At 36.6% G+C, this 16195-nt stretch overlaps 1 protein-coding gene across 2 annotated transcripts in view; it reads right to left on the reverse strand.

The window, feature by feature from the left end:
* The window catches only part of LOC144957370 (uncharacterized), a 25462-nt gene extending 9858 nt beyond the window's left edge, over positions 1-15604 (reverse strand). The window contains exon 1 of one of the 2 annotated variants that reach the window (XM_078888578.1): positions 15359-15604. The gene's annotated coding sequence lies outside the window, so the exon portion shown is untranslated. Of the gene's footprint in view, positions 1-1166; positions 1291-15358 lie in introns of those variants that run through there. The other variant, XM_078888579.1, reaches the window with a different exon arrangement.
* Positions 15605-16195: the final 591 nt, after the last annotated feature.

Below are 16195 nucleotides of genomic sequence, written 5' to 3' on the forward strand. Positions count from 1 at the left end.
AAGGTTTTTTGTACGGTTATGTGGTCTTGTCACCCTAATATCCATTTTGATCCAGTTTTATTAGCAGCTATGAGGTCTTGTGGTATGACCACTCGCTTTCGGATCGGAAGGTCCTGGGTTCGAGCCTCGGTCGGCGCAAAGTTGAGTCCTTGGAAAAAAAGTCTCTTTACTACCATTCTCTCACCGTACTCAGGTGTAAAATGAGTACCTGGCCATTAACAGCGTTCTCTCCATCGGACAAAAAAATTGTAATATTGCCTAACATGCTTCATGTCTAGTTCGACAAGTTACTTGTTGCGGTAGGTCAGGGATCCCTTGTAAAGCGCTTTGAGCATATTTAGTGGATATTGAGCTATATAAAAAAGCTCTTAAAAGTAGTCCATACTATAATCCAGAGGGTGAGGAAGCTGGATAACCATCTGAGTAAAATGAATGGGAAACAAGAGAATGTGTTGGATAATGTATGTGTGACAACCAATTGGATTTATTACTACTTTATTATTTTTTTAAAACAAAGAAACTAGAGCTTTTATATAGCGCAATATCCACTAAATGTGCTGACAGCACTTTACTAAGGGTCTCTGACCAACAGCAACATGTAACAATTAGAACGAGACATAACGCCTGTTAGGGGATATTACAATTTTTTTTCCCGACAGAGACAACGCTGTTGATGGTCAAGTACTCATTTTACACATGAGTACGGTGAGAGAATGTGAGAAAAGAGTCTTTTCCAAGGACTCAACTATGCATTGAGCGAGGCTCGAACCCAGGACCTTCCGATCCGAAAGCGAGTGTCATACCAGAAGACCACCTAGCCGCACAATTAATGTCCCACAAGATCAACTGCAAGTCAAAGTGATACTAGAGAGATAGAACCTGAGGACTGTAAAAAGTATTAAACAATTTTTTTTTGATTTAACAGCTTCAAAACATATTTTAAAATAGACCAAAATACCAAATACGGAACGTTTCGGGCTCAAAATCCTTCTTTGGCCAACAACAACAAAAATAACAAATAAAGTAAAAATTCCAAAGTGTTTATATTTGCAGGTCTGGTAATCCAAATTGTAACGGGCTCATTAACTGTAATGAAAACATATTCTCAAATCGAGCAAACTACAACACATTTAAATCGAGCACATAATAACGCTCGGTTATACGACCTGAAAATACGTGCACGTCGGTTAACACACTTAATATCTCGTAAGAGAAACTGATAGGCATATAATCCAGCGAGCACATAATGGTGCCAAGTGCTATATATTTTCAAGCTAGGTTGTTGAACAATGGGAGGCAATGCAATGAAAAAGACAACGAGGGCGCCATTCAAACTTATCAGCAACTTCTATTTGAAAGACAAGGCCAAACACTTTATCTTATCTTGGCCTATTATATATATATATCGGGAAATATGGACCGCGGAACAACTGAATTTAATGTCTTCGTCCTCGTCCTCTCGCGTTCAATGTGTGTGTTGTTTGTTGCGAGCGAGGGTTCACAGCGTTAAAACGTGTACCCTTGTGAAGAATATAGATAGTATGCAGTTGGCTAAGAAGTTCACAACATTGCCATCCGGAAGTATGACGGACCAACACACAAGACTATGTGTAACCATGAACTTTTATAGTCTAGTTAATACAGTTTAGTGAGAATTACTCACAAACGCGGATGGCATAATAAAATAACAACGGCATGAGTGACATCATCTATAAGTATTAAAATTGTCCCAACCACCGGGATCCTCTGTGGTGTAATGGTAGCACGTCTGACCGGTAATCAGAAGGTTTAGATCCCCAGTTGAGGCAGACTGATTTACAGATTTTTTTGGGATGCTTTTTCTCTCTTCTATTTTTCTTTCTTGCTTTGTCTGGCACCATTCATACACACTTGTTCAGATCTTTATTCAGGAAATGAACGCTTACTGGAGGACTCGGGATTTTTTTAAAATCGTTTTTTCTTCTTCTTTTTTTTTAAGGTATAGTTATAACCCCAGCAAGGTCCTAAAATTGGGGGTGATGTCAAGAATTGCCTTTGAATTCTCAGTTTAAGGTGATCATAATTCTCCCGTCATGATTAATGTTGAACAATGTGAGTGCAAATTCTCTCTATAAATAAAAATTCATTGTTCATTAACTTTCGACACAACTAAGTTTGTTTTTTTTGTTTTTTTTTGGGGGGGGGGGGGGGGGTGTTGGGTTTGTTTTTATTTTGTTTTGTTGTTGTTTTTTTTATTGAGGGGGGGGGGGGGATTTTTATTGGTGGATATTTCACGGACGAGTGTTCTGGCCAATACTATAAAAAAAATGTTTTTTGTGTGGGTTTTTTTTTTTTTTTTAGAGTGCGCAGAATTCTGGAAGAACCGAGATTTACCTGCATCTTACCAAATGAGTAGAGGTGATAAGTCTATGCCCTCTATTATTGCAATATGGATTTATCAACGTATACTTATTTACAGGTCTGATAACCTAAACCGTTATGGGCTCATTGAGATATGAAGTGAGTAGAAAAGTGCCAGAAGACAATAGAGAATAAAAAAATTTTTCGCGGCGGTGGTGGGGTTTGAACCTGCGACCTTATTGGTACGACAACTCCGCCTGGCAGGTGAGAGCGTGGCTCTACCGTGTGAGCTATCCACGAACACAAAATATTCGTTTCAAACCCAAAGTCATTTCTAGATCCCTCTCTCACCCACTTCTTGAGATCGCCGATTCGTTCGCCACCATCGCGAAGTAATTTTGACCAGCAGTTAAGCTTAATAGCCAATATTCTCATCACAAACATATAACATAGAAACGATTGAGACATTGAGTATGCTCCGGTGTATGGGGTGAATTTTTAATTCAGAAAAGTGAGTGGAGCAGGCACTTATGTTGGTAACAACAAGATATGAAGTGAGTAGAAAAGTGCCAGAAGACAATAGAGAATAAAAATACTCAATGTCTCAATCGTTTCTATGTTATTCCAATTAATCACAACTTATATGAACGAACGAATAATTCTGAAATAAAGTTCTATTTACGTTTAAATACATTCAAAGTGGAAAAGAAAATAAAGTATTTACATTTAACTTAAATATTCGTTATCCAATCTACAGGAATTGCTGAATGCACTCTTCCTGCTGTTCCTCATCCTTCTCATCTGATTTGGTGTACAACACCTTTGTGTTATGGAGTGCAATCATCTTGCTTGTGGCCACAAAATCTTTACAGCATTTGGATCGTTGCTGAAGATGAGATTTGATCCTGATTATTGCATCAAGACAAAGTACTCCCATTCGGTTGCGGGGCTTTGTTTTTGTGGCTGTTACCAATGAGAAGACACGCTCGATGACTGCATTACTGCTCGGAACAATGAGGCAATTCATCACATATTGACCTAGCTCTTCAAATCCAGGTGTTTTCATAACTCCAAACCAAAATTTATGGGTGTCACTTGGGAGTCCTGTGGTTTTGAAAGCTTCCACATCTGACCAGTCAATAAAAATAAAAGTGAGACGTCTGTATTGATCATCTACAAAATCTGATTTAACCAAATGAAGGAACGGTAGGCTGCTGAATACAGGTTTGTCCACTTAGTTAAGGACTTTTGTTGGACTAAGCTGACTGAGTCCTATGAACATGTCCTTTGTCGATGGAAGTCTTAGTTTGACTTGCTCACAAGCAACCTCTAACATGGACAAGCATCTTTCTTTGGTGTGACGCACCCTTTCCTCCACACTTTGGCGTTGCTGTTCATTGGCTACAAATCCCAGTACATATTTACTACATTCATTTGTGAACTTGTACCCAAATTCCACGAACAAGGCAGTTCCATTGTTTTTCAATCATACAGGCATTTGGGGGAGTGGGAGGGGGCGGTGTTAAGTGCCGACCGGACGCAACCCCCCTCTCAATTTCCGAACTCCAAGTCATCGCTGTCCGTTGTCAGATTCCTTGCCTCGTGGAATTAATCAGCACTCAGCACATGCAAGCTCATTGCAGAGACAGGTCGAGGAGGGTTTTGGTGTCAGATCAATGAATGTCTCAAACACTCGAATCAGTAATACTACGAATATCGATGTGTGCATGCACATATCAATTTTCTCGATGTGGATAAATTGAACAAAATTCATTTTGAACTAAAGGCTATGTAGTTGGGTTCGTTTGGGGCAATCACTCTCCAAAAGGGGCCAAAAAAGGGCCAAAGGGCCAAGTGATATATGGGGGGCCAGCTGTGTTTGAAAAGGGCCAAAAGTCTCGGAATTGGCCCCAAAAAGGGCCAAAATGGCACCCTGGTGTTGGTCCGTTATACTTCCGGATGGCAATGTTATGAGCTTCTTAGCCAAGCGCATACTATCTATAGACTGCCTTGTCAACAAACTCAATTGAAATGGAAATGATATCAGCAGTAGTTCATACACTAATAAATACGGCCAACACACACACACATATAACACATAACACACACACACACGTTCACACATAACACAGCACACAACACACCACATCACACAGAAATGTGTTCAGTTGATATTGAACCAATCCAATCGAATATTAGTAGATCAATAATACATGGCGTTGTAAAGATCATTTTCAAGGAAGCTTGAAATCGCCACTGAACAAGGCACGGGTACTACCGCGTACAAAATGTGCCCCATCTTATGTTGGAGTGAGAGCGATGTGTACATATAATTATATGCAGGACTGACTGTTGGGCCTAGTTTAACATTGTTGTAAGGGACAATATTTTGCGTCATTTTTTGAGATTTCCATTACAACAATGAGCCAATAAAGAACTGGGTTATCGGACTTGTAAATACGAACACGTCGAGTGAGATAGATAAATAAATAAATAAATAAATAAATAATAATAAAAAAAAAACAATAATAAAAAAAAAACAAAACAAAACAAAAAAAAAAAAAACAAAAAAAAACAAAAAAAAAAACCTCAACAAATAATGAAATGGTTGTTTTAAAACGGTGTTGTGTTGAGATAAATTGGACCCAGGAAAATTAATTTAGAGTTAAAAAAAGAAGAAAATTGGACTTAAAGTTAATTGCAATTTAAGAGGTATGAACTAGTGTTTACCTATTCTTTAACATCACCAATCAATGCTATACGTTTAGCTAAATACTCATAACATCCGCCAGCCGGATATAACGTACCAACACATAAAACTATGTGTAACCTTGAACGTTTAAATTCTGATTATTACAATGTAGTGAGAACAGCTCATAAAAATGATTGGATAAAAACGACGTATATATGCAGGTCTGACATCCAAACGCAATTATGGGCCTAATTTAACATTGTTGTAAAGGACAATATTTTGCGTCATTCTACAACAATGAGCCGTAGCCATCGTTATGTAATAGCCTGACACTGAAATCCAAAAGGACTGGCAGTTTGACGTCATTATTTGGTTTTTGCGCCGCTTAGTGAGTTGTCGTTAGTAGTGCTCATGGAATCAAGTTATTTCATTGGTTGAACGAGTGAATACAACTCACAATTTGTTTTCTTTTGTGGCAAAAGACTGGCACATTGACGTCATTTTTTGGTCAGTGTCAGGCCATAACTTTACGAAGGCCACGAATGAGCGCCCATAATGAATTGGGGTCATCAGATCTGCAAATACATAAGTGCATCATCATCATCATTGCCTTTTCCACCCTGGGTCAGGGTATAGGCCACAGACAAACAGTTTCCATCTGTCACAGTAAAGGTTGTTCACAATTATCTTATTAAATTTTATTTTATTAAGAACTGAATTCATCTCACTCCAGTTATATTTCGGTAGGCTTAGATAAACTTTACCTTCTAATATTAGATCGTCTTTCCTTTTATAGCCTTCCCTCGAATTAATTTCTAATTAGTGAATACTTTTCGTTCTACATTCTGTCACGTAGCCACTTATTATAAAAGCTGATAGGTCTAACATTTGACACTCACTTTCTCTCCACAATCTATGTCGGACGGCCAGTCGCTCTATTCCTTCTATATACTGGAAGATTTTTATCTTTTGGGACTTTGTAGATATTAATTATATCTACACCATTAAGACGCCGGAGCTTTTAACTTTGATTGTATAATCTTCAAGGATCAAACCCAAGCCCGCTGTCAAGGATTACATAATAACCCCTTACCAATTGCCTGGAAGTGGAATTTTACGAGTCCGATCCTGTTATCAGAGGAATAGATCATCCAAGCCCATCAACTGCCTGGAAACGTAAACTTACGAACCTGACATATTATCATAAGTTACGTAAAATATTCATATCTCTATTTGTAACTGCCACGATCACTGTTTATCTCTTTTAATTAAATTTCATCATTATTTTTATTTCATTGTAAACAAATCGTTAATTGTTTTTCATTTATAGTAACTAGTAAATTCTGGGGCCTCATTCTACATATATCTTTATGCATAGTCGAGTAGCTCTTTGCTCACTGAGACCATGACATTTTGGAGGGGACACATATAAAGAATTGAATTTATTTAGTTACTTATATCTATTTCATCTAACTTTAAAGTTTAAATTGTAAAACTCTTAATTGCCCCACTTGATCATATTTTAATTGAACTCCCTATTTACAGGATTAATTTTTTTCTCTTTTTCATTTCTTCATTTAAATGGAATAGCAATTTATCCATTCATTCTTTCATTCAAATTGAATAGCATTTTATTGATTCATTCCTTCATTCATTTATTCATTTATAAATTATTCATTCATTCATTGTTCATTCATTTATTCATTCATTCATTCATTCATTCATTCATCCATTCATTCGTTTATTCACTCATTTATCCAATCATTCATACATTTATTCCTCCCTTCATTCTTTCATTCATACATTATCCATTCATTCATTCATCTATTCACTCAGTTTTTCATTCATTCATTCATTCCTTGTCCACTTTGTTTTTTATATCACTCATTTCATTTTGTTGTTTGCCTCATTCATGAATTGTTTTCAATATGTTTACATTCCATAACGATTCATTCACCTATCATCCAATCACTCAGTGTTGTGAACACATTTTGTAACTATTGTAAATCTTACGATATTTTATTGTTTTGTATTTCAGACATCACTGTTAAACACTCTTCAATGCCTAATTACAATTGTTGAACAACCATTGAACAAGAGAGAGGTCCCAGCCACGAACTGAGTTGGTAAATATATCCTTCATTATTCTCTTTTACATGAGTTGGGCATCACATAGTAACTATAGACATCGTGATTTGTTTTGCATAATGATTTGTTTTAAATACATTTTTGGCATACTACTGTTACCGAAAACCACTTATATATTATGTTCTGAAAAGTGAGTCTTTAAAACCTAAATAATAATAAAAGGAGTCTACTAGCCGTCGTGTTATATTTAGTGATAGATAACTTGGGATTATTTTGGCATCCTATTATTGTTATCACACTCTAGTATATTAGCGTCATTGCGAATAATTGTACACAAACTAACGACGAGTCACACACATTGGTGATACATTTTTCGTAGTAACATAGTTTAGAGTACACGCGATTGACACATTGTTATTGACTCAAGTCATAACTCCGCATTGTATTGACCAATTGCTTTATAAGATATAACGATAAAAGGCATCAAATTCAACATACATAATAAGTTGAAATAAGAGAGAGAGATTTCTAAAAATAGAACAGTTCATTCCAGTAAGTGTAAATAAATAAAACAGTCAGTAACAGTATCCTGTCAATATAATATATATAAAATATCGTAACTAATTTATTGCAAAAATGGAAGCATATAAAAGATACTTAAGTCTCGCAAAGGACTTAGAAATACCCCAGGATAGAATATTTTCATGGTGCGAAGAGAAAATAAAAGAAGAAAAAGAAGAAAGAATTCGTAGAGAAGAAAATGAAGAAAGAATTCGTAGAGAAGAAAAAGAACACGAAGAAAGAATTCGTAGAGAAGAAAATGAAGAAAGAATTCGTAGAGAAGAAAAAGAACACGAAGAAAGAATACGTAGAGAAGAACGAGAAGAAAGAGTCCAAGAAAGGGAACTAAAAAGACAAATAGCTTTAGCAGAAGAAGAAACCAAAAGGACCCAAATGATGCTGGAAATTGAAAAAACAAAAACCGGTCATGAAAGAAAACATAATAATAGTGATGAATTTTTCGTGAAACTTCCACGCATGCCAACATACGATGAACGCTCAGACTGCCTAGAATCCTTCTTACACCGATTCGAAGTTCAGGCTAAAGGTTATCGTTGGCCAGAAAGCAAATGGGCCACAGCCTTGATTAACTGCTTATCTGGAGAACCGCTAAAAGTTTTCTATACCTTAACAACTGAAGATGCAGATGACTATGGAAAAATTAAAGACGCTCTACTAAAAAGATTTAGATTAACGGAAGATGGTTACCAGGAAAGGTTTCACACTGCAAAACCGGAAAGTGGAGAAGACTTTAATACATTCGTGAACCGAATTACTCAATTTCTAAATCGGTGGCTTGAGTTGGCAAACGTTAAACAAGACGACTTTGCAGGCCTTTACCATCTCACGCTGAAGAATCGAATCTATCAAGCTTGCAACCCAGATTTAGTCGCATTCTTTAAAGAGAGAAAGCCAGAAAACTTGGACAAATTAAAAATCTACGCAGAAAACTTTAACAGCGCACATCCATTGACACCCCTTAGCAGAACATTGAAGGAACCATACTACGCTGCTGCTGCTCAGAGTCCAGGTACACCTAAAGTTCAGTACTCAAATAGAAGAGCCGATCAATCACTCGGAACACGCAAGTGAAACAAGATGATCATAGTAACAAACCATGGAACAAACAGTTCAATAGAGACCATAGCCGACCCTATCAAAACAAAACAAGAAATAGCACTGACAATAATACTGAGTATAAGAAAACCAACAAACCTATAATTAAATGTCAATATTGTGGAATGAAAGGCCACACAGCAGACAAATGTTACAAAATCGTGGGATATCCAAAAGAAACTGCAAATGCATCACTCCAAACAAGTGTAAACAATCAGACACGAGTAATGTCAGGAGAAAATATAAATGTGTATTGCGTGAAAGGTATGTCACTTTTAACACAAACTCACAAATCAGGATCGCTATTTTTTTGTGAAGGCAAAGCTAATGGAACTGATTGCAAAATATTGAGAGACACAGGATGCAGTACAGTAGGAATAAAAGCATCTTTGATCAATGACGAAGACAAAACTGGAAAAACGGTACAATGCATCACATTCAGTGGCACAGTCGAAACCTTTGAAACAGCTAACGTGTACATAGAAACCCCATACTATACAGGAATAGTGGAATGCTGTATACTTCCCAACCCCGTCGCTGATGTTATTGTTGGCAATATAAAAGGTCTTAAAGACAACCCAACAGATGTAAAAGAATGGTCATTAACCCAAGAAACAGCTTGTCTAGCAGAAACAAGAAAGATGACTAAGACAACAGAGAAGCCAATGACTATTTCTCTTGAACCACAACAATTTGACAGGAACACGTTCATTGAAGAACAGAAAAAGGACCCGACTTTAACTTCATATTTCAATATCGCAAACAAAGGGACGAAATCAAAAGTTGAATACATCATTGAAAAAGATATTCTGTTCAGGTTACATAGGAAAAGAAACAAAATAGCTAAACAACTGGTCACGCCGAGTATTTACAGAAACAAAATCCTTGGAATAGCGCACGATTCAATAACTTCTGGACATCTTGGGAGCTCTTCCACATTGAAGAGAATATCCGAGAATTTCACATGGCCTGGAATTACTAAAGACGTCCGAGAATATGTGAAATCGTGTGACACATGCCAAAGAAGAGTCGCAAAAGGCAAAATACCGAGATTGCCATTAGAGACAACCCCAGTTATTGAAAAAGTTTTTCAAAAAGTTGCAATTGACATTATAGGCCCTTTAACAAAATCAGATAGAAACCATACACACATACTAACACTAGTCGATTACGCAACCAGGTGGCCAGAAGCGATAGCATTGAAATCAACTACATCGGATCACATAGCTGAAGCATTGATGACAATTTTTACTAGAATAGGCATACCAAATGAGATACTGTCGGACAATGGACCCCAATTTACATCACATATGATGCATGAAACCATGAAACTCATGGGAATCCAACACTCATTCACAACTCCCTACCACCCCCAAGCAAATGGTCTTTGTGAAAGATTTAATGGCACTCTAAAGAATATGTTAAGAAAAGTGTCAGCAGAAAAACCAGATGATTGGGACAGATACTTACCAGCAATCCTATTTGCATATAGAGAAATACCCCAAGAATCTACAGGCTACTCCCCATTTGAGTTGATGTATGGACGTCACCTCGCGGCCCGATCAATATAGTAGCCGACATTTGTAAAGGGAATGAGGAGGACAATAACGAAATTATGTTTGCTTACGAATATGTAAGAAACCTGAAAGACAGAATAGAGGACACATGTAAGCTAGCACAGGAATCCGTCACTAAAAAAGCAGAGAAATACAAGGAATACTCCGATCGAAAAAGCAAGTCAAGAAAACTTGAGATTGGTGACAAAGTACTAATACTCTTACCCGATGACTCGAGTAAACTTTTAGCTACATGGAAAGGACCATTCAAAATAACAGCAGTAAAATCTAATGTTAATTACGAGATTAAAATTAACAACACAACAAAGACATTCCATGCAAATATGCTAAAAAAATATTTTGATAGAGACACAGTGTCGCAACCTATGTTTACTAATATCGAAGCTTCAAATGCAGGATTAATCATACCGTTGGTCATGGGACACAGACACCAAAGACAGAAAAACAAACAAAAATCGCACAATTGCAACCACCTAAGACAAAAAAAGAAGTACGCAAAGTACTTGGGCTCCTAAATTTTTACAGGAAATACATTTACAACTTCGCGCACATCGCGACACCGCTAACAAATCTGACAAAGAATGGGTCACCGAACAAAATTGTTTGGACAGAAGCGTGTCAGAATAGCTTTAACCAATTAAAGGCATTACTCTGTTCAGAACCAATTCTTAAATTACCCGACATGTCAAAAGAATTTGTTGTAAGAACTGACGCGTCTGATAAGGGCATCGCAGGTGTACTATTACAGGAACATGAGGAAACTCTAATGCCTTGCTTATATGCAAGCAGAAAATTATTGGACAGAGAATCACGATACTCTGTAATAGAGCGTGAAGGACTGGCCATCGTCTTTGCTTTAAAGACATTCAGCAGATATCTACTGCTAAAAGAGTTTGTGGTCGAAACGGACCATAAACCACTCGCGTACATAAGAAATAACAAAATGAATAATAGTAGAGTACTAAGGTGGAGTCTATTTTTGCAAAATTACACTTTCAGTATCTCTCACATACCAGGCTGTGAAAATATTCACGCCGACCTACTTTCTCGATTAGTGTAAACACGTGAGAAGGGTATAACTTAACCTCCCATGCATACTGTTAGTTACCTCGCAAACTATGCCAAATCAGAACGCACAAATTCGATAATTTTATTTGTAAACATGATGACCCAACTTAATGTAACATTGAGTATTGTTTGGATATATATACCATACCCATTCATGATTTGGGAAATCTTCTCTTTACTATTATTGTTATGAATTTTCACTCATTTATGATTAATAATTGAAATGTCAATATTCCATTTACATTTTAGTAAAGTCTGTGTCCCATGACCAACGGTATGATTACATTTCATTCAGTAAATTACCTTCATATCATCGACTTAAATCATGCTTCATGCCATCACTATTGTTTATCACAATGATTTGTAATCACATTGCCATCATGTTGTTCATCACAATGATTTGTAATCACAATCTTTCATTGTTATTGTCACCCATTCATATACCTACGTTAATATAAACATTTCCATGTCTAGTTAATAAATAATTTAATTGTAGCACAAATCATAACAATGGATTAATGCTAGAGTATCATGATAGTAAATTTACTTCCGTTTGTAAAATCTATCTTTCCCATAATGGTTAAAGAGTATATTTTAAACGTGGGTGGGGGGTGTCACAGTAAAGGTTGTTCACAATTATCTTATTAAATTTTATTTTATTAAGAACTGAATTCATCTCACTCCAGTTATATTTCGGTAGGCTTAGATAAACTTTACCTTCTAATATTAGATCGTCTTTCCTTTTATAGCCTTCCCTCGAATTAATTTCTAATTAGTGAATACTTTTCGTTCTACATTCTGTCACGTAGCCACTTATTATAAAAGCTGATAGGTCTAACATTTGACACTCACTTTCTCTCCACAATCTATGTCGGACGGCCAGTCGCTCTATTCCTTCTATATACTGGAAGATTTTTATCTTTTGGGACTTTGTAGATATTAATTATATCTACACCATTAAGACGCCGGAGCTTTTAACTTTGATTGTATAATCTTCAAGGATCAAACCCAAGCCCGCTGTCAAGGATTACATAATAACCCCTTACCAATTGCCTGGAAGTGGAATTTTACGAGTCCGATCCTGTTATCAGAGGAATAGATCATCCAAGCCCATCACTGCCTGGAAACGTAAACTTACGAACCTGACATATTATCATAAGTTACGTAAAATATTCATATCTCTATTTGTAACTGCCACGATCACTGTTTATCTCTTTTAATTAAATTTCATCATTATTTTTATTTCATTGTAAACAAATCGTTAATTGTTTTTCACTTATAGTAACTAGTAAATTCTGGGGCCTCATTCTACATATATCTTTATGCATAGTCGAGTAGCTCTTTGCTCACTGAGACCATGACATTTTCTCTATCCAGGTGACTCAAAGATGGGGGAATCACACACCATTAGTCGCCTTTTACCACACGCTGGCTTGGCGTTGGGCTATTCTTGACCCTCTCAGTTGAGGGACCCCGGACACCACACGGGATAACATAAATGCACGTCGGATAAAAACCATTACAAAGAGCTGAGTGACATCAATTTTGTTCCATCTATAGAAATATCTATAGAAATCAAACCCAAGCTTGGTATTTGTGGTTAAAAAATTCAACCCCCCAACATCCAGAACTGTCTCCACATAAAAGGTGAATCACAATAAATGGTTAGATGGGAGATTTTGGGTTTTAAAAAGTAATGAACAAAAATGAATTTAAAACAGCTTTGAAAAAAAAAACAAAAAAAAAAAAAACAAACAAACAAAAAAACAACAACTACAAAATACGTCCTCTGCGTCATGGCACAAGACCGAAGGGCTAGAGCTCAGGTGGTCGCTGGTTGGGATAAGTTAGAAAAAGAACAAAATGCCTTACACCGAACGTCTGGGGTTCAAAATCCTTCTTCAGCTAATAACATTTTTAAAAAAACATTAATAATATTATTATTATTATTAATAATAATAATAATAATAATAATAATAATAATAATAATAATAATAACAATAATAATAATAATAATAATAATAATAATAACAATAATAATGATACTCGTAGCCCTCGTTAACTTAAAGCCTGACACAAGGACTTGTCTTTTGACGTCCTATAGTTATAGATTAGTACACCACCTTGTGGGTTATCGTTATTCATTTAGAAACTAGGGAGCAATGTGCATGAAAGGTGCCAAACAAAGCAAGAAAGAAAAATATAAGGAAAAAAAACCATCCCAAAAAATCAATCCACCTCGACTGGGGATTGAACCTCAGACCTTCTGATTAACAGTCTAAGGTTTCGATTTCTCGTCGAGGTGGACTGATTTTTTGAAATGTGTTTTTTTTTTTTCTTGTATTTTTCTTTCTTGCTTGTCTGACACCTTTCATACACACTTGTTTGGGTTATTGTTAGTCGTGCTCAATGAAACAAATGATCCCATTGGTTGAATTATTGAATACAACTCTCGATTTGTTTTCTTTTGTGGTCGGCGACTTGTCTTTTGACGTAATTTTGTTGGTCAGTGTCAGGCTGAACTTAACTTATAGATAGTATGCAGATGACGTCACTCAGGTCTTTGCTATTGGTTTTGCCATCCGCGTTTATGAGTAATGCTCACTGAACTGTATTCACCCGACTATAAACGTTCATGGATACACCAGTTTTGTGTGTTGGTCCGTTATATTTCCGGATGGCAATGTTATGAGCTTCTTAGCCAAGCGCATACTATCTATAGCCAGCTAAGTAAGTACTAAGACTTGTCTTTTGACCTCATATGTTGGTCAGCATTAGACTATGAGTTTACGAAGGCCACGGTCCAGTGTCAGGTTGAACTATACCGTAGCCATCGTTAACTTATAGATAGTATGCGTTTGGCTATGAAGTTCACAACATTGCCATCCGGAAGTATAACGGACCAACACACAAAACTGTGTGTAACCACGGTCGTTTATAGTCTGGTTCATACAGTTTAGTGGGAATTACTCATAAACGCAGATGGCAAAAAAACAATAACAAAGATATTCGAACTATCTATAGCCTGACACTGACCAAAAAATGACGTCAAAATGCCAGTCTTCGGCCACAAAAGAAAACAAATCATGAGTTGAATTCAATAGTTCAACCAATGGGACCACTTGTTTCCATGAGCACTACTAACGACAACTCACTAGACGGTGCAAAAAATAAAAACAAACAAATAATGACGTCAAAATGCCAGTCTTTTTGGGTTTCAGTGTCAGGCTATAACATAACGATGGCTACGCTAGAACCCTCTAGCACTGGCAGTTTGACGTCATTTTTTGGTTTGTGCAGTGTAACGTCTAGTTAGTTGTCGTTAGTAGAGCTCATGGAAACAAGTTATTTCATTGGTTGAACTATTGAATACAACTCACGATTTGTTTTCTTTTGTGGCAAAAGACTGGCATTTTGACGTCATTTTTTGGTCAGTGTCAGGCTATAACTTTACGAGGGCTACGATATAGATAATCGCTTGACAAGGTTCCAACTGCCATCGGATATAACGGACACAACAATATGTTAACAGAATTTGTCTGGTAATACGTTAGTGAGACAATCAACGCGATGGAAACATAACAAGGCTGTGACGTCATCTGCATACTATCTATAGACGGAACGAATTTGACGTCCCCAGTTCTTTGTTATTATTTTCAGACAGCCATTTGGATGGTTTGTTTTCACCACAGAAGTCGAGATACCTTAATACTAAATTTAATACATATTATTAGAATTGTAGTTTTCACTAACGTCACTAAATTAAATCATATCAGACTTTTAGCGTTTAATGTTACACACAATTTTGTGTGATGGTACGTATAATTAGGTGTATATATTGTTAGTATTTTAACTAATGCAAAGCATCAATAAGTTCATGAAAGCTCCGCATTGATTCTTTTTTTTTAAAACTTACGATACGACGAGAATAATTTTATAATAATAGTATCCAAGGTGTGAATATATAAGTCTTGAGGGTTGTCGGAAACACTTGTCAAATAATACTAATTACAATAAGGCTTGCTTTTATTGTTTTTTTCTTGGAAAGTTGTTAGAAAATAATATTGTCAACACTAGGTACTTCCGCCTTTCGTAGTCACTGTACTGTCCCAAACCGTGTCATGCATGGCTTCTCGTCATGTCGCCTTCCTGGGTTGGTTATGTGTCAAAGTGACAACAGTGTGTTCGTGTGTGTAGTGTACACCTGTGCGTCTTAACAAGAATGTGTGAGTGTCGGCGTTTGTGTGTGTGTGTGTGTGTGTGTGTGTGTGTATGTATGTATGTGTGTGTGTGTTTGTTTGTTTTCTGTCTTTCATAGGTTTAAAATAAGAATCATATAGTTATAGGGACTTCTAGTTCAAGACACACCTGTAACGAAAGAGAAGGATTAAGTACCAAACTCTCACTTTTCTAAAACATAATATCAACGCATTTTAACCAAACACTACAGACATACGCACAAACACACACACACACACGCCCCCCCCCCCAACAACACACACAAGCATACACACGCACATTTATTATTGTTTACAAGTTTCTTGTTGACACCAACACAATATTCTATATATTTATAGTGTGTAGTTCGTTTCATTCAGGACCCGCTTTCCACATTGCTACTTTGAAAACAAAAAAGTACTAAGGATTTAGAGCGTGTCAGCCTGTGTTTATGTGTGTTTATGTGTGTGTATGTGTGTGAGTGTGCGTGTGTGTGTGTGTGTGTGTGTTTGTTGTTTGTATTGCTGTGTGTGGA

The sequence above is a fragment of the Berghia stephanieae genome, chromosome 11 (genome assembly GCF_034508935.2).
Source record: "Berghia stephanieae isolate SIO BIC M18660-M18661 chromosome 11, UCSD_Bste_1.3, whole genome shotgun sequence".
Taxonomy (NCBI): Eukaryota; Metazoa; Mollusca; class Gastropoda; order Nudibranchia; family Aeolidiidae; genus Berghia; species Berghia stephanieae.